Source organism: Sparus aurata, chromosome 22 (genome assembly GCF_900880675.1).
Source record: "Sparus aurata chromosome 22, fSpaAur1.1, whole genome shotgun sequence".
Lineage (NCBI taxonomy): Eukaryota > Metazoa > Chordata > Actinopteri > Spariformes > Sparidae > Sparus > Sparus aurata.
Genome location: NC_044208.1, coordinates 15,317,869 through 15,339,022, shown reverse-complemented (window position 1 = coordinate 15,339,022; position 21,154 = coordinate 15,317,869). Strand labels below are relative to the sequence as shown.

At 42.7% G+C, this 21,154-nt stretch overlaps 1 protein-coding gene across 3 annotated transcripts in view; it reads right to left on the bottom strand.

The window, feature by feature from the left end:
- Window positions 1-21,154, bottom strand: part of fut8b (fucosyltransferase 8b (alpha (1,6) fucosyltransferase)) — a 91,341-nt gene that overhangs the window by 63,076 nt on the left and 7,111 nt on the right. Inside the window, exon 2 of one of the 3 annotated variants that reach the window (XM_030405640.1) lies at window positions 12,608-12,732. The exons of the other annotated variants lie outside the window; for them this stretch is intronic. The gene's annotated coding sequence lies outside the window, so the exon portion shown is untranslated. The remainder of the gene's footprint in view (window positions 1-12,607; window positions 12,733-21,154) is intronic. 3 annotated transcript variants of the gene reach the window in all.

Below are 21,154 nucleotides of genomic sequence, written 5' to 3'. Positions count from 1 at the left end.
TTACTTGAGGTTTTTCTGTCGAATGCCAACAACTGTTGCCTAGCAACTAAATATTCACCCTGAAGAAATCCGGTAGATTATTATTTCTTTCCAAGTTTCACATTTCTGAGAGAGCGAGAGAGAGAGAGAAAAAAAAAAGAGATATCTTTGTGATTTCAAGTTTACAAATCCCAGTGGTGCACAAGCAGTGGTGCGCTTTTCAAATGAAATGCACAACCCTCTGTCACGTCTACAGAGGGAAACCGGGACAGAGACACCACGGGTATTTCAGGGCAGATGTATGAATTCTAACAGATTTAATAACTACGGAAACCAACCAAACGTACTGGGTGTAAACAGCACGTTACAGATGATCTTCTGTGCATCTGAATTAAAAAAAAGAATGTGAACTTGCAGGATGGTTTTTAAGGACTTTTGAGATGGACAAGCTAGAATGCATCCAGACATGTTTTTATTAATATTTTCAAACCCAGCGCTGGTTTTTTACAGGAGCTCATTGGAGAAGGTCATTTCCAAGTGAGAGTTGTATGTTTCTGTACAAGCGCTCAAGCAGTGAATATACAGTATTGTTCCCTTGAAGACTGAGCGTGTGCCTGTGGCTAGCCGGCAGTGTGGGCTGAACTCTGGACTCTCAGTAATATGTCTATTTATTCAAGACAACAAAAGCCTTCTGTGATAAACACCATAGGGTGGGGACTTACAATGCACACAGTCAACATTGTGGTAGTGTACTTTGAATTTGTATCTGACCACTGCAGGATGAGCCTCACGCCAGAGACAGCAGCACTACAAATTCAATAGCGAGAATTTCTTTTTAACGCTGGTTGTTAACTCATATTTTTTTTTTTTTTTAAAACAACAATCATTTGACAGCTCATTTTTTACTCTTCAGAACAGCATGTTTGTTCGTGGCTACATTGTGTATCCGTTAATAACCGCCGGAGGGGCATTATTTGCTTTAGTCATGGGCACAACAGTAATAGGGCTTCCCACAAAGTGGTTACAAACTATTGTACACATAATGTACTGTCAGAGATAATGAAGCATAATCATAGTTCTCATGTATTTTAGCTTCCTGTAATGAAACATTTTCTTTAAGTGACTCATGTTGAAAAAAGGTTCAAACATAAGGAAACTCAGATTACAAATGTAAGGATATCACACACATATCTGAGGACTTTAATTACTGGTTTATACACAGGAAAGAAAGGTGGCATGGTCCGCCAATGATAAACGGTGGCTCAGAGCGGGTCGTCTAGTGATCGGAAGGTCAACAGTTCGAGTCCCGGCTCCCCCTAGTTGCATGTCGAAGTGTCCTTGAGCAAGATACTGAACCCCAAATTGCTCGTGATGAGCAGTTGGCACCTTGCATGGCAGCCTCCGTCATCAGTGTATGAATGTGTGTGTGAATGGGTGAATGTTGCATGTATTGTACAGCGCTTTGAGCTGTCGTTAGACTGGAAAAGCGCTACAAAAATGCTGACCATCTAAACAGTAAAAAGGTATGACATTGTGCTGTGCTTTAACGTCAGACAAATGCTTATTTAGTGTGTTTAGGCATACATTTTAATATATTTTTTAAAATCAACAAATGAGGATCTTTCTCTTCTTAATTAACGTGTCTTACCCAAAAGTCTACATGGCACCATTAATCTGAAGTTATGAATTGCAAATATCGAATAAGGTTGCACAATGACTCAAAATAATTTGAAATATCAATATCTGTGACAAAACAGAATTAAAATGAAGCGCTGTAGTACTGCACAGAAGCCCTGGTCTACCACTCTTGTTGCCCAGATGTAGAAAGCCTGTTTTTTTTGTTTTAGGTGGCTTTTATTTTGTTTAAAATGAAAGCTGTGATGCAAAAATGATAAGTTATATATATCATCTGTTAGAATAATCACAATACTATTGAACATAAAAGAACATCCTGCAGCCTTTTTTAGGATGCAACTTCTAACTATAAATCATTTTAGCAAAACCTGCTGAGTTTTGAAAAATGAAGATGGTATGTTGTCAGGGCTGAGAGGTTAGCCTCAAAATAAAACCACAATTTTTTTTGGCCATATCGCGATATAAGATATATACCTCGATATTTAAAAACAATTTCACAAGCACTTCATAAATGTTAAGATTGGGCAACAAATCAAATAGCACAATAGTTTTTTACCAAACCTTGGTATCGATATTGCAACGATATTGTAATGATTGTTGGTACTTTCACAAGATATTAACACAATGAGATTTTTGACAAATAATTATCCTTAATGTCTATATAAAGACAACGTCATTAAAGGAAAGTAATAAAACAAGTAGAACAGTCTTTTAAGATGGTGAACTGTTGAAGCACCAAAATGTGCCACTTTTAGCTATACATTTTTCAAGCGAAAGGTGGTGAATTACTAACATTTTAGAGAAGTCATCCCTGGCAAGATGCCACTTTTTAGTCAAATTGATTGAACATTTTGTATAAAGGGATTTATGTGACATAGAAGAGTCCCACCATTGTGACTATGCACTCCGGGAGTAAGTGTTCCGACGCCGACAACTACAGGGGCCTGTTTTTTTAAATAATTAATGACATTCCTCTAAGACCAAAATGATTCTGCTCATCTGATGTAGGCTCTATGCTTGGCTGCTTATTAGGACCATGCCCTATCAATCTCATGCAAAAATATGAAAATGACCTGCGAGAGAGCAGGTTTGGGGCTTGAAAGCGGACAAGCATAAAAAGGAAGGATGTCATAAGTTCACATCACGCCTCACGGTGATTTTCTCATCATCCGATCCTGAAACTGGAAGATATCCGCCCAACGGAGACATGCCTTCTGCTCCTTCATCGCTATACGTGCATATCAGCAAGCCACTGCCGAGGGTGTGGACAAAAATCCAACATGGCCACACCAATCTCATGCTGTCAGAGGTCCAACGTGTGTATTCGCTCTTATGCAAATATTTATCTGAATTCACACTTGGCTTAATGTGACAACTGCAACCCAGTCTTGAATGGCTTTGGATGCAAAATGGTAATTACTCCTGAACCAGGCTGGAATAATGAACTTGTTAGCATGCTCAGCCTCCTGGAATTCATTACCCAGCTCGACGCCGCGCTCCTGATGGAGCAAAACCTGATCTGTTTTCGTTCCCAGCTGCTCAAATGGAAGCAGTCTGAGGGGAGCTCTGAATCAAACAGACGCGTTGGTTGTGACATGTCCAGCAGCCACTCGAGACTTCTCACATATGTACAGTAGACACGCATGTGTCAGCTCATCTAATGAGACTGATCCGTCCCTGTCCCTGCTTCCTACTGTCTCATGTGATCGTACAGGGACCCTTCAGGGAACAGCATGATCTGTACAAATCAGAGGAAGGAGGTGCAGGACAGTCTTAACTGGTAAATTTCACATTCCCCTTTGAAAGAGTGTGAGGGCGTAACAGTTTGAAACTGAAAAACAGGACTTGATGAAGGCTGGTAATATCAATGTCCCAAATTAGACAACTGAAAGTATTCTATTTTTCATTAAAAAGGAGGGAAGGCAGCCATTTGACTGCCATGGGAACTATTTTTGAAGCAGTTAAGCGCTCGTTGGGGAATATCACTCCTGCCTTAAAGGGCATTTGGAGCATTATTTGAGGGGTTTGCTCATATTTCATATTTTCTGTCAATGTAAAATTAATTTTAAACTGAAAGATATTTTCAAATCAGTTGAACCTACTCTCTTCATTGCAATATTATCCCAAACATTAAAGAAAACAACCCCTGAGACTTTCAATTTTAGTAATCCATTTCGCAGAACTGCATCAGGCTGTGAACTTGCACATTTTCAGAAAAGCTCCAGCAAATTTGAGAACAAAGCACCAGCTGCAATGAGAAAGGAGGAAGTGTCTTTCTTCCTCTTTCTGCTTCTTTGTTTTAAAGACAACTTCTTGTGGTTATTTATGGAGGTTGGCCTGTTTAGGTCAACAGAGAAGCCAAGGAGACTAATGCGAGAGTAATGCTTGAGTTTTTGCATAATTATGGCTGAAAATAGCCACCCACAGCGGATCACTATATCAAGAGACTCAGTGATATTTATGTAAAATTAGATGCTACACATCATAAGTATGAAGCGGGCATTTCATTCAACGATACAAAAAGCAAGAAAACTAATTGCAGTGGTACAAAACCATATAAGAATTCAGACAATAATCGTATTACTTGTATTACCTGAATGAAGGAGACTGCTCTGCACTCATTCTCTGCTTGTTTTCTCACAGTCTTCCCTACCAGCTGGGTCAAGGGCAGATCAGGGGCAGCACACCTCCAGTCAGCATTCGCTCTTTTTCTATCTAAGGGAAATGCTCGCTGTTTGTCCAGCGTTCGAGTCAATCACACCACCAAACAGGGCTTACAATCAATGCACACACTGCTGATTACATTTCAGATGGGTGTTTGGGAGGTAAACATTTGAATGACAGTACAAACAGACACAGTACTGTCTGTGACACTGCTGCGTGCCTCGCCAAGTCTGTCACACGCCGGCAAATGTAGATTCACGATCACATTCTGCCACGACGCAGCTATGCCAGCGCCTTGTAGAGGCTGATATTTATGCAATATTGGTTCCCTCTAATGTTGGCAATTTACGACTATAAACTAATTCTATGGTTGCCCTCCCTGTGACTCACTCTGGATACAAGCGTTGGCTAAGCGCCTAATATCTGTAAAATATAACACAGCTTTTTTTACCAACATAATTCAGCACCTGCAAGTGAGGGAGCTTTATTAGGGTTGTAGTGTATGTGGTGACAGCTAAAGAGATTCGCAGGGCTGAAGCGTTTAATGGAAACAGCTGGCCAGCATGTGGGTTAATGTAATGGCTTTGCATGTTGAGCAGAAGTGGTGCTAAGCTCAGGCTATCAGACAGCCATCGACGGAGCAGACCCGCCGCTCCATCTCTCTCGCACTCAGTCTCGCTGGCCCTCGTATCTCCAGCTCTCCTTTTTCACTCCCCTCTAAGCACCCATCAATTGAGGCAGTGAAGCCATCAGTGCCCACGCTTAGCCCGCCTGTCTCATTGCTTGGATAGTCATGTGTGTGCGTGAGAGAGAGAGAGCTTTAGTGTTTGAGGGTGCTTGTGTGTGGAGGCCCTTGATTGGACTCTACAGCAGAGGCTGGAGCATTAATGAACATTGCCTGTCACAGTCCCAGTCCTCTTTGCAGATCCCTCACCCATCACACCAGGGGATGGATCGGCATGGTCTGATCTAAATGGGCGCTCTTTTACTTTTTTTTCGCCTCCCCTGCTGGCTGGGGATCACAGAGATCAGTGGAGGCATCTAATCCCGGCCAAAACTACCTTTGCGGTGCTCGAGTCAAAATCAGGACCAAAGTGAGCTCAGTCTCATGATGGATCATTCTGTGAGAAAAAAACCCCCAAAACTGCTGGGGAGGATACAACTCAATACAGCACAAGTTCAAGTCAAGTTTCAACTTTTATTTGTACTTTAATGATCTTGTATAACATAATATTCATTCTTTGAAGCCGGGATTTTCACCAAATGTCAATGTAAGGAGCAGGAAACATATCAACGTGTCTTGTCTGGTCATATAAATATGTTACACAATTCTTTTAGCGAAATTGATGAAAACAATCGAATAATGCACCAAAACAATAAACTTTTATTTTCCTTTAAATATATTTATTTTTTTGGCTTTATTGTAGACAGAACAGCTGAAGACGTGACAGGAAACAGGTTGAGAGACAGAGGGGGAGTGACACGCAGCAAAGGGCCTCAGAACGGGACTTGAACCCGGGACTGCTGCAGCGAGGACAAAGCCTCTGTACATGGGACGCCTGCTCTACCCACTGAGCTAAACGGCGCCCCAAAACTGGACTTTTATTAGCAACGATGTGGATGTTATCAGAGCAAATCAGATGCGACTGATTCACATTATGTACAGTTGTTTGTCAGTCTTGTTTCGTTTCTAGGGCCACAATCTCATTAACTGCCAAGACCAAAATACATGAAGTATGCACAAGTCTGAAAATGTTTATCGGGTATGAACTTTGTCATTATAATTAACCAGTGGCATGATGCTAGGTCCTCACGTTACAACAGATTGTCTGTGTTTCAAAATGGCCTTGATGTGTAACTGAGGACCGGGTACTAAAAGGGTTGATGATTAGGAGATTAATCATCGTCCAACATATTTAATTTATCTAAGGGTTATCCAAAATTATTTGTAAAGGCAGCCTATCAATTGAAGAAATTGCTTAAGATTTGCATCCCTGGTTAGTAATGTATTTTTGTTTCAGAACACTGCATGTTTAAGAGTGCAACAAATTCTATGCTGGAGCCAGTAAAGTTACTGAAAAAGTCAAGAATGCTCGATTCCGTATTGTCAAACTCAGCAAAACCTCGGCTAGGAGTCTGCAGATCAACAGCACACACTCAGACCCGGAAACATAATGTCATCCAGTATAACATCCCTCCGCATTAGGAAAGAGCACTCATTATGAATATGCAAGGTTATAGTAGAAGCAGGCCTTTGTCCTCGCTCCCATGTTTTATTTAATGAGCCTGGGGTTGGTTTGACTTGATTTGCATGTGCTTGTTATAGAATCACACAGTGCTACTGCTCATGCCCACACACTCCCCAGTATAGGGACATTTTGATTCCATTTTTCGCTTGGCTTGTCCGTCAGTTTACGCGAGCAGAAGGACCATGACTCAATTTTCCACCAAGGAGGATGCTGGGGCTTTCATTTGTGTGCACTTTTGCATCGAGGATGGCGGCGCTGCTGTTTCGAAAGTCTATGTGCGCGTGCGAGCATATGCAATGCTGATCTGAGGTGTGTTGTTTGAAGCAGAGCATGTGAGGAAGCATTGGCTCCCCAGTGAGGGAAAGCTCTGAAGAGAATAGTGCTGATGTGGTCCCGCTCTCCAAAAACAGCCAGATAATACCAATGCGAGGAGGCGGCAGGATACGAAACTACATGAAAAAGGCCTAAAAATCTGCAGCCAGCTAGAGTATGTCTTTGATATCAGAAAAAAAGACAAGGCAAAGATGTGACACTCCCTTTCCCCTTCTAATCTGGATATCGCATGGAGGAAAATGTGGCTCGTACTTGGCAATTACAGCCCCCGGGGCAGAAATGTGTCCCATTTTGATGATGTCAGTGTTTTGAGGAGTGAGGGACAGGTCAGTGCAAGCGTCACGGACATCAGAGGCCCTTAGCGCTGTGGCGAGATGTCAGCCCAGCTAGCGCCATCGCCGTGTGATGAGGCCTGGACAGACGTGCAGGGGGGCCAAACGTGACAAGGCAAGCAGAAACGGGGATGATTCAACCCTGCAGTGAGGATGGAGGCAGGCGGGCAGAGACAGAGATGCGAGGAGGAGGGGGAGGAAGAATACAGAGAGCACATGGCACAAGAGAAGAAAGACTGAAAGGGAGAGGAATAGGAGGAGAGATGATCATGATAGGGACAACAAATGGGGAGTTTATATATACAGTACTAAGGAATTCACCAGGGAGGTGAAAGGAGGAATGCACTAATAGAGAACAGCACTGAGTGAATGAAGCACGTTAATGAAAACGGGTGTTGCTGAGCATCGAGAGTGAAAGGGAATAGCTTCAAATGGATGCAATAATGACCGAGAGGCATGATGACAAGAACCAAATTAAAAGTGGACTGCATCCAAGGTGAAAACAGCAACATGTCAAAGAAATTATATGGTGACCACAAGGAGCAAAGCTGAGGACACGTAACCATGACACCCCTTCCCCCGCCCCTCTACACTTCACATGTACCGCACAAGCAGAGCAAATACTGTCCAATCGGCTCCAGTGTAGCCGCTCCGCACACGAAGACGAAGACGAAGAAGAAGAAGAAGAAGAAGAAAAACAAATGTGTGGTTCTCCTGCAGAACTCCCCAAGTGAACTATAGTTGCTGGATGAATGTGAAACAGGGCATTGCAGAACAGAGGAGTGCACATCCTCTGCAAACTTTCCCTGAATAATTTAATGAGCTGTGTTTTAAGACATAAAAGGCTGTTTTTCTGTTTTCTGTTGCTGACTAATCCGACGCCACGGCGATTCAATCTATGGGCCGTTTGTGAAAGCTTTTTCATTTTCTCCTTTCATTTAAAAACAAATCACCGGTCCATCACAATAAAAACTCATGCACACAAAAACTGCAGGAGATTATTTCAATTTTTGTTTCCCTTTTTCGTGGCAATAATTCATATAGAAAATAACAACCTGCTTCGGTAAAATGTATGCCTCTTGCGGTGAGCTAATAAGCATGCAGCATGCTCATTGTGCCCAGATCTCACGGCAATTGGCTGCAGGGAAAACATTAGGTCATGCCCAGAGGTGGGGCAAATCAGGTGCATCTTTGTTAATACGGATGTAATAACATTTGTATTGCAGGGTTCTCCCCAGAAATTCTTAGTATAGCGGCGCACCGTCTGTCCGGGGGGGGGGGGGGCGACCGGGGGGGGGAGACACGGACGTACGGACAGCCGGTCATCAACTCCGTCAGCCGGGGGACGGACGCTCGTCGCCGTCAGCCGGGAGCTCCTAGCCGTCAACCGGGGGACGGCGGACGGACGGACGGACGGACGGACGGACGGACGGACGCTCGACACTGTCACGCGCGGAGTATAGCGGCGCTGACCGAGCGGTATAGCGGCGCAGCGCCGCTGTTCCACCGTCTGGGGAGAACCCTGTATTGTATTGTTATTTGTATCCGTACCAGTATCACATATTACTGAACACTACCCAGCCCTAGTCAAATATGTTTTGTGAGGTCACAGTGAGCTTGACCTTCGACCATCACAATCTAATCAGGTCATCCTCAAGTCATATCTGAAGAAATTCCCTGAAGGAACTCTTAAGATATTACTTCCACAAGGATGATTGTGATACTTACAGGAGCAGAGGCATAAAAATGCAAACAGTGTATGTGGTTGAAATTCAGCCAGCCTCCAACATTTTGGCAAATTGAGTTTAATTAATTTGATGGTTAAAGAGACTTTTCTACAGTTTCCTTCTATTTGCTGTTAAAAAACGAATAAAGAAATGCCCCCATTATACTATCAAAATGAGTACATGAGTCGGATACACCACGATTTTGACAGACTACCCCGTTAGCTCACACCTTACACACACCGTGTCATTAAAGATACTCTATCCATTTCCTGACAGTTATCTGTAATATGAAGCAAACAAATCATTTGTAGCGCAAGTGTAGTTATTTATCCTTCAGGTGACGATGGAGTTTTGACCCCTTCCACGGGCACTTTGGACATATGTGAAACTGTGCCAGGAATCCCTATACTGTAATTATCGCCAGATTAATGCTAATGAGGGCTTTTGTACGGGACATCTCTCACTTTATTTGTAATGGCGCACTTTGTTAGAAGGAGCAGGAGCTGTGGGTGGGGTGCAGGATATAGGGAGTTTCTCATGTGTGCAAAAGGTGTGGTGCTGACACCATGGCCATCTGGAGGGCCGGTGGGAACTGAGGACCTAACAGAGAGAGCAGACTGCCACCTCATACATGCACCTGATCTCAGGCCAGTGTCTGTACTGTGTGTGTGTGTGTGCGTGTGTGTGAGTGAGAGAGAGACGGATAGGAATATAGAACAAGGGATATGATGAAAATCAAGATGCTTTGTTTGTACGGCCACTTAATAGAACTCTACATATCCGTCAGCCGCCTGCGTATACGCAACAGCCCAAGTGACAGGAAAATGGGTTAAGAAATAAGGAGAGAACAGAACGGTGACAGATGGAGAGAGCGATATGAAATGATGAAATGAGATATCATATAAGTGTGTCAGATCACATTGACAGCGGCATCTCCAAGCAGAACTACGGCTCCTTTGATATTAAACTACATCACCTGAGTCGCGGAGACCCTAGTAAATGAATGATGAAGTGATGCAACAGCATGGCAGGAATAGGAAAATTCCAGGATGAGAGAATAAGAGCAAAATTCCAGAAAAATTCAATGTTTAAACTCTGCACTAAACATGCAGAGCCTCTCTGACAGAGTTTACTCTTACTAACACAAACATTGTGTAAAGTTTATTTGAGTGGTTCATTGTTGACAGGAGGACGCTTTTTGGTGGGGGTAAGTGAAGGACAGTCAGCGCCAGCTGGCCAGGCCAGTCAAATCCTTTAGAAACCAGTCCCCACTGTGTGGAAGTGAGAGGAGACACAGGGCTTAAACATCAGACGTGCACCGACATTATCAGTAACATCAGTACTGGTGCTGATAAGGCACATTCTCATACTCAGCATCTAAAAATTAATTATTCCCTTTCAGATACCAGAACTGATACTTTCTATGATATGTCCTCCTTTCCCCTCGGTTTTATCTTTATAAGGAAAAATGACTGGAGTGAAAATTCTTTATACTCCGTGTGGAGAATGATATAAATTAAAAGACTTGAGGTTAACAGTGGAGTTACTTACTGTGAATTTATTTCTTTGATGCACACTTTTCATTTACCATTTAATTAACTATTCTGATTGTGCATGGTTTATACGCACCTCTATTAAAAATTAAAAGACTGTTGCTTTGCACAGACACTTTCCATTTTCTTTTCCCAGGTTCAGTAGTTTTTTCGCCTGCCTTCTCTTTGCCAGCATCCTGTATTCAGCTTTTTTTGGGGCATGCTCATTCTGGGGCATTATTTGCTTAGCTTGTTAAAACAATATCTTCACCTTTATGGCCTACCATCTCTTCCCGCTGGCATTCCCTCAAATGCCCCTGTTGAGATTTCACCAGCTGCTCTTTTTCTTCAAGTTATGATGTAATCATGTGGCTGAAAAAAGAGAGTGGAAACTGAGCTTTTTACTGGTATGGTTGCCCACAGTTATTATTGTGATCAGTTATTCAATCAATTCATTTTCTTCTATGAAATGTTCCAAATAGTGAAAAATTTCTTTTTTTTCTAGAGCCCAAGGTAACATCTTCAAATGGCTTATTTCATCTCTGCAAATATTTTTTAAATATCAAATGGCCAATATTTTCAAGTTTTAGTTGGAAAGATTCAAAAAACTAAAACTTCCAATAGAATGTGAATCAATACCGGCTTTGACATTTAAATGCCTTTATATTGAGTTGCAGAGATATCTCGTGGAGTTAGCATGCAAACCAGCTAGCCCTGGCCCGTTCCAACACTCTCCTGGTCCTGATCTCCCAGTCCAACCTCTTTTCTACTAGATCAACCAAGTGCATTACTCTGCCGTTTCATCACACTGAGATCGGGAATTCTAGATCGTATCAGGATTCTTGCTGTTGTTTTTTTACAGGCCGCTGGCTGAAGGCCATGCTTCTAATGGCAGCAGTAATACCATAGGGAAACACTAGGAGGGGTGGATTCCAAAATTGTTTAAATTTTTAAAAATAGATTTAAACATTTAAAACGTTCTCTTGCGGAGTTGCCTACATTGTAGGTCAACGTGTACACTGACACAGTCCTGTAAAAAAACACACAGACATGCATACAAACACAGAGAGTGAGGCCCCATGGCTATACAACCACACTCCTTGCCTCCAATATAATATATGTTGTTTGTTTGCTGGATCTAAGCTAGCCAACAGCATTACCCTGATGCATCCAAGCGTAGCCTGCACTGGACACACACTCTGTCAACGGCAGTAAGCAAGCAGAGTACTGCACTGCCAGAGATATAGAGCAACAAATCTATACCTCTCACAGAATAGGAGGGTGTGGAGTGGGGTAGAATTTGATAAACAGCAGGGGTCAGGAGGCAGGTCAGCACACCATTAAGTTATTCTGACAATTTTGATCCATTGCACACAATGCTGGGACAAAAGCACTGGGCGTCACCAAAAAGGGGTAAGAGAAAAAAAAAAGAGAAAGAAAAGGAAAAACTGGCAGGAAGCATAAAACAAACAGAGACGGGCGTCTTTACTGCGGGAGATGAGAGGAGATAAGAGACGTCAGAGGGAGAGAGTCTGCTTTATCAGAATGCAATGAGAGACCAGCAGGAGAAACGCACTCCCTCCAGGGAGAGGGGAGGAGAAGGGATGGGCGATATGGATGGGGAGAGCTAATGTAAAACTGTATTTTAAATAATGCTGCATTAAAAGAAAATTGCACAATAATAAATTCTGACTTATTACAAGAATGTAGTAAAAAAAAATGTGTGGATTCTTTGGGGTATTCTAAAAATACGATGTAATGGGACATTCCTTGGAAGACAGAGTGTTAATATTCAGCTTTTTACTGTCCATTTCTGCTCTTTACTGTCTTCTGCTCAGCGAGGGGAGTCTGGGACTCAATAGGGGGAAACTAAGGCCTTTGTTTTAATTAACAGTTCAATTATCAGGCAGCTAATGGCTTGGTAAATATAATGGGTTAATAACCCAGCAAGCAAGATCAATCATCTGATTGTCATTGTGTGAAAAGCTGAAGAAAGTTCAGATTTAGGCATGCACATGTACGTACAGTATGCACTGTGTGTGTGTGTATGTGTGTGCATGTGTGTTTGCGCTGTTACATGAGTGAAGAGCACCAAGCAGCCACCAGTCCTGAGGAGCGTTTTTCCACTAGATTTTTGTGTGAAAGTGAAAACTGACCTACTATCAGCTCTTAGCAATACATATCGGGAGGTTATTTTCTGTAAGCCGATGATCCTCATGTTTGGCAGTCTGTCCCGTTCGCAGAGTAGCTGTTAGCAGCTCGTAGAGTGTGGGTCAACAGTCTTAAATGAAAGGAGAAAAAAAAGGGGGAAAAAAACCACTTTAGTCACTGTAATAGACAAAAAATAATAGGTGGGAGAAAATTATTTTAGTAGCATTTATGTCCTAAAGGTATGTTGAATCACAGTGTTTCAAGATAGCCTTCTGTACAGTAGATTCATTCAGACGAAGTATTCCAAATGTGTTTGTGTGTGTGTGTGTTCGAGGCCATTGCACGTGGGCATGCGCCCAATGAGGCAAAAAGGGTGCCAGTGGCCTTTGAGGAAGGAGCATGTGTCCGGCATCCACCGCTGTTGTGCTGGGCCACAGATGTCACCTGCTCCAGCAGCCTGCCTCACACCACTCGCCCTCCCCCCACCACTCGTCCACTTGTAAACAACACAACACTGGAGGCGAATGCAAGTAGCTCATACTGTTGGTGCTAATTTGAAATGTAAATAATTATTCTGTTGGAGGAAAAAAGAAAAAAGAAAATCAGATACAAGCATGGGTCACAGAGCGAATGCACACATTCCCTCCAGTCACTTGCATAAAAAAAAAAAAAAGAGAAATGTTATCCAGGGCTACTGGCTATGTCATGTTGCTATGGCCTTGCCAAGTACTGACACCGCTAGTTCAACTGAATTAAATACTGCTGGCTGTGGGCTGGTAGCCGTAAACACACCAAATTAGTCCTGAGAGAAGCCTGGCAAAAGAACACATACTTAGATAATGTCAGCCACAAGAAAAAGTGTGAAACCACCATCCCGCGATATAAATCGGCGATGAGACAATGGGGTGTGTGTGCTCGTTTGCCTGTGGACATGAGCATATAGACTCTGCTAATCGTTCAAAGGAGCTCCCTCGCAGTGGTATGGTCATCTTTTTTGAGAGGGCTTGAAATTCCTTTTGCACGCCTCACTGCTTGTTTTCTCGAGAAGCCGAGAATGCTTTACCACAGGAATCCTCCATGGAGATTGTTGATGTGTGGAACTTCTCTCTCTCGCGCACACATTAACTGTGCCCACCCACACATCACTGACATTTCTTTTCGGAGCGTCTTTAAATTACCACGCATATTAGTGAGCCCCTTTTTATTATTCCTGTTGATCTTGTGTGTTTTTCGGGGTCAGCGGCTTTCCCCACTTTAACATACGCCTTTCCTCTCCCCTTCACTCCTCCGCCTCTGTGTTTCTCCAGCTCGCAGGGACCGACAAGTGGTTACACCCATTCTCCCATAGAGTTTCTACTGCACTGCACGAGCGGATTGGGAAAGGACAGCATGACACGGCTGCTTCATGCCTGCCTCCTCTTCCAGCGCTTTGCCGCCAACCGAGCCCACTTGCTACCAACTGTGAAAACCAGCCAAGCAGTTCTGCATGCCAGTCCAATGTGTCGTGATTTTAATTAATAATCTGGAGTATTTTTTCCAAGTTTCCTCGCTTGCAGTTAAGCGTCTAATAGTTTACGGTTTCCAGACAAAAATTAAAGCGACAGTGTTCCTCAAACAAGTACGAGTCGGATCATCATGCATCATCTGACAAGTTTCGTAACTTTTGGGTTTGGAGGGCAAAGTGGAGAAAGCAGGATCTGGGCTCTTCACGCAAATACTCCTGTCACATTTTGTATGTACAATCAAGTGCGGCCCGACAAATGCCTTTGGAGAGAAATTGCATGTGTGTGGTTTTACCTCCATTTGAACTACTGATTTGGCCACGCACCTCTCTCTGACAGCAAGCTTTTCACCCCACCTTTTACTGTGGCCTTTTGGATGAGTTAGACACACTTTTGGCACAAGACAAGTTAGGAGGATATTGTGTGTGAATTATATTGCTTCAAGTATGCTAAGCCCTGTGCTTGCACACAAAATTTACTTCAGAAGGGTTGCAAGGTTCATGCACACATTCAAGGATGAGATAACTTTCTGGTGAATGTAATGATCAGGTATATAATCCAAAATTAAGCTATTTGGTACAGGGCATGCCGCACAAGCCACTTAGACAAACTTGGCAGACATTTTTGCCTTTACCCTAGTTAGAAAAGGAAAGCCTTCTTAACTCCAGTCCGTTGAGAGAAAGCATAGATTGGAACTTAGGGTGAAGTAGTACATGGTGAACTTCTCTTTTCAAGTAAACTTTTGAAACAGAGTGCTTAAGTTTAACACTCAGGTAATGCTCATTATATAATGGTGATAATTGTGATATTCTTTTTTTTTGCTTTGCCCGCAAGAAACACCCAAGGGCATGAAGATGGCTCACTCAAGTGCGGAGGCAGGGGCATGAGCGCAATGTGCGGGCCTGGTGGGTGCTAGCAGCCCGTGCTTCTAATCCCAGTTAAGACAAGCCCGGCAGCGAGCCGACACAAAGGAGCTTGGTCCAGTGTTAGTGGGATTAAAGCAAAGCCTCTCCTCTGTTGTTATGCTAATCCACAAGACAATGATTATCTGCAGGGCAACGTTGCCACGGTGATAAACATGGCTCAAGAGTGCCTCAATTAGGGCGCCAATTGCCAGAAGAGAGCAAAGACCGAGTGAGGCCAATGATGCTGCTTTGAACGAAAAAGAGAGTGCTGGAGACGTTGCGTTTTTTAGAGTGGATTGGGTCAACCTTAAAACAGGGGGGGAAATTTACGGATGAAGCTTGAACCTCACAGCTTGACCCCGCACAGACTTGACCCTCTCCGTGCTGTAAAGACTTCCCCGCTCACTGTACAGGTACTTCAGCAGTGAACATGTAATTAGCATAGCAGCACAGGGTACGTTATTCTGCAGCGACTATAGGGTACCATTATGGCTCTCAATAATATGTTCTCCATGCTGTGCGAGCGGAATAATGATGAGCGAGTATGGCGTACAGGGTTGCAGGCTTGCCTCATTCATCCTTTAATGTGACAGCACAGCAGTTCAGGTGGTTGCACTGTTACAGTTTTTTGTTCAAACATCAAGAGTTGGAGGACAACCATAACACTGGATTCATCTATAATAATCCTTCATTTACTCCACAAATCAAAGCGAGGAGGCAAAGCACTCACCAAGTGTTTTAAGCTTCTCACTGAGTTGATGTGCCAACTTCGATTCTTTGCCGTTGTCACAAGATCAAAGAGAAGTAAAAACCAGGCCAGGGGAGGCAGTTTTCTGTTTCTAGAGCGGCTTGTCACACAGCTATTTTACAGACGCATATTTGAAAAGCTGGTAGCGTTGCTGGCATCGCGCGAGTGTCTCCTCGATCCTCGTCAAAACTAGCTCTAGGTCACTGACAGAAAGTTCATAAATCCTATCGCGTCAGACTACCTCCATCCAGTCCTCTGTCGCACATTCCTTCCATTTCTGGGAGAAACGCAAAGCTTTTTTTTTTGTTTGTTTGTTATGTGGTCAGTCCTGCTCTTGATCTCTCCCTCCTCTCCTCTCCTTTCCCCATCTGCCCCACAGCTCCAACAGCATAATAGGTCTTGGACTGCTGTGTCATCTCATTGAGTCCTATTAGGGGCTCTTATATCTGACTGGCATGTTGTTATTGCTCTCCCAGACCACAGCTTAAACTGAGGAATGGGTCTGCCAAGATGGCCCTTTAAAGTCCCCATCTGCATTGACAGCACTGGCAATAAGGAGCAGTGGAGCTGTGGCGGAGGATAGTTCCACGACAACATGAAAAGAGAGCAAGGGTAGGAGGTGACACCATGTGATGTAACGCCCCCGCGGCGACATGACGGGCAAGTCAGATGCAAATGGTCTCATGCTGGTTTGCTATGGGCTTTGCCATAGGTGAATGCCACTGCTGTCACTCCTACATATGTTGAAGGACGATTCAACAAGCTTGCAGGGGCAGTGGGATGCAAAATAGAGGAAGTGCTGCTCGTCATGATGTAACAGGTTTTTAGTTCATCCGAGTGGCAACTCTTTTCGTTCTTGACCAATTCATTAGTCATAGTCATATATCATAGTTGTGAAGCGGGAGGTCCTTTATTTTGAAAAATCTTGTTTAATCTTTTTTTTTCAGTGTGTCGAAACAATCAATATCAATATAACAACCAGCTTTGCAAAGGTTATGCTTATCGCTTCTCATTTTCAGGTTGTAGCAACAGGTTGTGAATTTAATTAGCTTAGCGTAATGAATGTTAAGTTGATCAATTTGACAGGTTGCACTAAAAAACATATTTCTGGTTTCTGTGTTTGAGTTTGAATTATTCAAAACTTTAGGTACTTGGCAATAATGAAAGCAAGGTCATTGGTTTTGGAGAGCACCAACCCCAACAGTGATCTGGTAAAGGTACTGTAGGATATGAACCTGACTGGGAGTTGAGTGCAGGCATTGGGTTTGGACGAAGGGCCCTCAAGGCTTCACAGTCTTACCATGCCAAACTAGCAGAGCAAGATATTGCAGTTGCAATATTTAAAGCCTTTCACCCTAGACAAAAGATCCACAATCATCCATTAGCATCTGGCTTTTGTCTTCACTGAGAAAGGGGACACTGGCATTGATTCCTGGGTCACATGACTCTGCATTGTCGTGGGTATTTACTGGATCCAGCTCTGACCAGCAGTGATGGAAACACAACACCTGGGTGGACACACAATTTTTTGTTCGTCGCAGTGCTATGATGCATGTTGAAGTTCTGTTAGTGTGAAAGCAGTCTCCCATCCGTGTTCGTTCAAGCTGAATTCAGTTGCTGTTGATTTAAAAAATAAAAACTGAAATAAAAAGATAAAAAGTGACCACTGTCACATTGTCAGTGGCCTTCATGCTGCTTCTCTATTTTCAGTCAAACATGACTCATAAAAAAACAAAAAACTAACTTGTCTGTTTGCAATGAGACAAAGGAGTCGACTGCCTTTTTTAGCAGGTTTATCTGTGCTTAAAAATGTGCATATAAGCCATCATTTTGGTATAAAATGGTAGTTTTTAGCCCAGTGAACTCCTCTACAACACAAGCTAAAAAAGAAATCTGATATCAAGAAACAGCAAGAAGCGACCAGAATAGGTACAAAGACAATCTGGAAGGGAGGGGAAAAGAAACATCAACTTTTAGAGGGTCTTTTGTTCTTTTCCCCTCTCTGGGCTTCATGGAGCCTCGAGAAGCATCAAAGAAAAAGCAGCAACTGTGCTTCCAGCATCCCAGACTGATAAAAGACCACAACTATCCTCCTGCCCCTCAAACTCACACAATTTTGAAGCTCAGGCTCATGCTGGTAAAATCATACTTCTCCCCACATGCAACCAGCTAAACTATAGACACACTATGTCGTGCTGATGCCTCGGAGAGACCAGAGAACACTTAACCCTCCACTGTGTCAGTCACTGGCTCAATACTGAGCAAGATTACATCCTGTGGACCGATGGTTTAAGTTGCACCACTTTAATAGAGAGGGTCAAAACCAAATGTAATACATGATAAAGTTGTTTTATTGTAGATATTATTTGTGAAACAATGATTGCCCTGCACTGTTGAACTGATGAGGCAAACTTTCATACAGCTGTATAGAAAATATTCAGCTCAATTTGCCATCAATGTTATGGTTATGGTTTACACAACAATGCACAGCTGTTTTCATCTCTGCATAGATTTGTTTTGGAAATGATGTGAAAGTGAAAAATCAATCAGCCCATTGCCGATGGAAAACCCCTCACGGCCAATGGGGTCTGTGTTGTCGCATGAGTAATACATGTAACTTTCCACAAGACATGCCTGTTACTTACTGCATATGAACTACAGCCGACAAACACTTGCCATCTACACTGTACAAGGCCTGGAAATTCATATTGACATTTGACATTTCAGTAATGAAGAATGTATCATCTATAATGCAAGGCCTGCAACAAGAGCATTATAAATTCATTTTATAACTTGAATCAATAGCTGAAACATTGGGCATGAGACTTTTTTGGCACGCAGAACTCCTTATTACCCATAAATATCATTAAGCAACAAGAGATTGGACATCACTGAGAGGTCCGGTGGGAGATATTCCCGCAGTCATCCAAAGGGGAAGAGTCTGGAAATGTTTCAAGTCACATCTATTAAGTTGATAAAACCTTATATCTGTTGTTCAAATGCATGCAGCTGTACTACATGTCAAATTAATGCTGATGTTTTGTCCACACTGCAGACCTAGCTCGGTGGCTCTCTTCTCCCTTTGGGTGAGCAAATTGCACAGGTATGAATTAATGTTAAATCACTGCGAGAGTCCCTCCGTAATCTGCTCCTTAACATTTCTGTGATCCCTCCGTTTTTACAATGAACATGAAGATTTTCTGTCTATTTGAGGGGTGATCATCCACAGAACAGGAAATACCAGAACTGCTGATGCCTTTAATAAGCCGGTGTATCCTAACCAAAGTCAATGGCAGTATCCAATAGTAATATCAAATATCACTTCTGAACAATATAAAACAGTTACATTACTAAATTTCAACAGTATCCATACACAGGAACCAGCTGTTATTTCTTGCTCTTTCCAGCAAGTTGACACACAATTCAGGGTTGATAAATGCTAAAACATCTCAAGACCCAAGCCAAACTGCACCTTGCTTTCCACAAAGGGGTTTATTTAGCCACAGAGTTAGCAACAACTTCGACCCAGGATCACTTTAAGAGGTCATGTTATGCTTTTGGGGTTTTTTGCCTTTCCTTTTATTGTGTTGTGTAGCATTTTTGTGCCTGTAAAAGGTCTGCAAAGTGAAAAAAGTCCACGCCAAGTGGAATTACTCTCTCCCACAGACAACACTGCTCCACTGACTGAAACGCCTGGTTTGAAGTTAAGCCTTGTGTAAAAAAGGGAAGCTGCAGCAATGCACCATATGAGAAAGAAAAAAATGTGTTTTTTGGACAGCAGTAATTAGTAAAATTATTTAAACCTATTCTTCTAGGACCCCAAAATAAAATTATGTACCTGAAAAGTAGCATAATATGACCTCTTTGAAGGTCCCATATTATGCTCATTTTCATACTTTTTGGGGGATGTCTACTAGGAAGGAAATGTTTGAATAGAAAATGTGATTATTTTTCTCATACTGTCTTGCCTTAAAATCTTAAATGATATGCCCTGAATGCTGTCGATGTAACCCTGTGGTATCAAAAACTTTATCAACCATCAAACATGTTAGGTTTCTCAGATTCAATTCAGCTGTGAATGTTAATGATAACCAATTAACATAACATTAACAGTTATCTGGTTAAAATTCTAGACCTTCTTTGTAAATAAAAAAAACAACTTGATATCCTCAATTAAAACCACCTCAGCCCTAATGGAGCTTTGTGAGAAAAGAACTTAAAAGAAGAATAACCCAACCCTCAGATACTCTTACGCTGTTGAGAGCCATCAATATGTGATGAACAATGCATTCCTGGAGTTATTCTGTGATTTTTATAATTACTTTTTTGTAGTACCCACTTTCTTTCAGCCTTCCTCCTCTAATTTGACTTCAGTTAGTGATTTCCTATATTTCCCAGAGTGCTTTTCAACAACCCCCTGAGAAAAAGGCCTGACAAGCTGGAACAAGCTGTTTTATTCTGCTGTGGGGTTTAGACGTATATGTAGGGGGAAAAAAGATAGTAAGCATATCGGAGCTTTATTTTTCAGTCGAGAGTGTTGGGCGCTTGCATCAGAGCACAAAATGTCTCATTGCTGCATTGCAAGCTGGCCTCTTGAGGCAAAAAAAGCACCACAGCCTGGTTAACAATGGATTTCTGCCAGTGTATTCACTACTCTTCATTTAACAGGATTAAAAGTCAAGTCTTTGTGTTTAATTGTGAAAACCGTATGCCGTTGAGGCTGTCAAAAAAAAGACATGACCTTTTTGCCCAAACTTTCAGTTAGTTGCTTATTCTTTGACAACATCAGGCCTCTATACCTGATACCTTTACCCTTCTTGCATGCGTCTCTCAGGCTCACTGAATCTATTAAGCCTAGTACTCACAGTCCATGTTTTTCCTGCTGACAAGAATACTGTAAACCTGAAAACCACTGCATCTCTGTAATCTGTTTGTTGTCGGCCTACAAGCAAATCAGCATCCGATCTGCGTGCCTATCTGTCCCTCTCTCCCTAGTTTCTCCTCCTTGTCCTCAATTTCCTCTCAGGCGTCTCTGTGCCAGACCATCAGCTGTCCTGGGACCTCTTTCTCTCTCCCAGCCCCCGTTCCTGGCCGCCAGTGCCTCGTTCCAGATGTTTCGGATCTGGATCTTTGTCCTGCGGGGGATTCAGCCGCTCCTCTCCCTCTGTGTTTGTGTAGTCTGCCCTCTATTCACATCTCCATGGTGAAGAGGAGATTGTGAGGATCAATTCCTATCAGTTCACCTGGGAGTTTCTCAGTGTCTCAGTGTTTCCTGATTCATTTCATATAGGTTTTCAGTTTGTCTAGAATTTTCATCCTGATTGTCAGAAAGGTAATGTTAGCATGTTGGTTTGTCAGTCCTTCCTGGAATAATGATCCACGGTTGCTCTTTTAGTG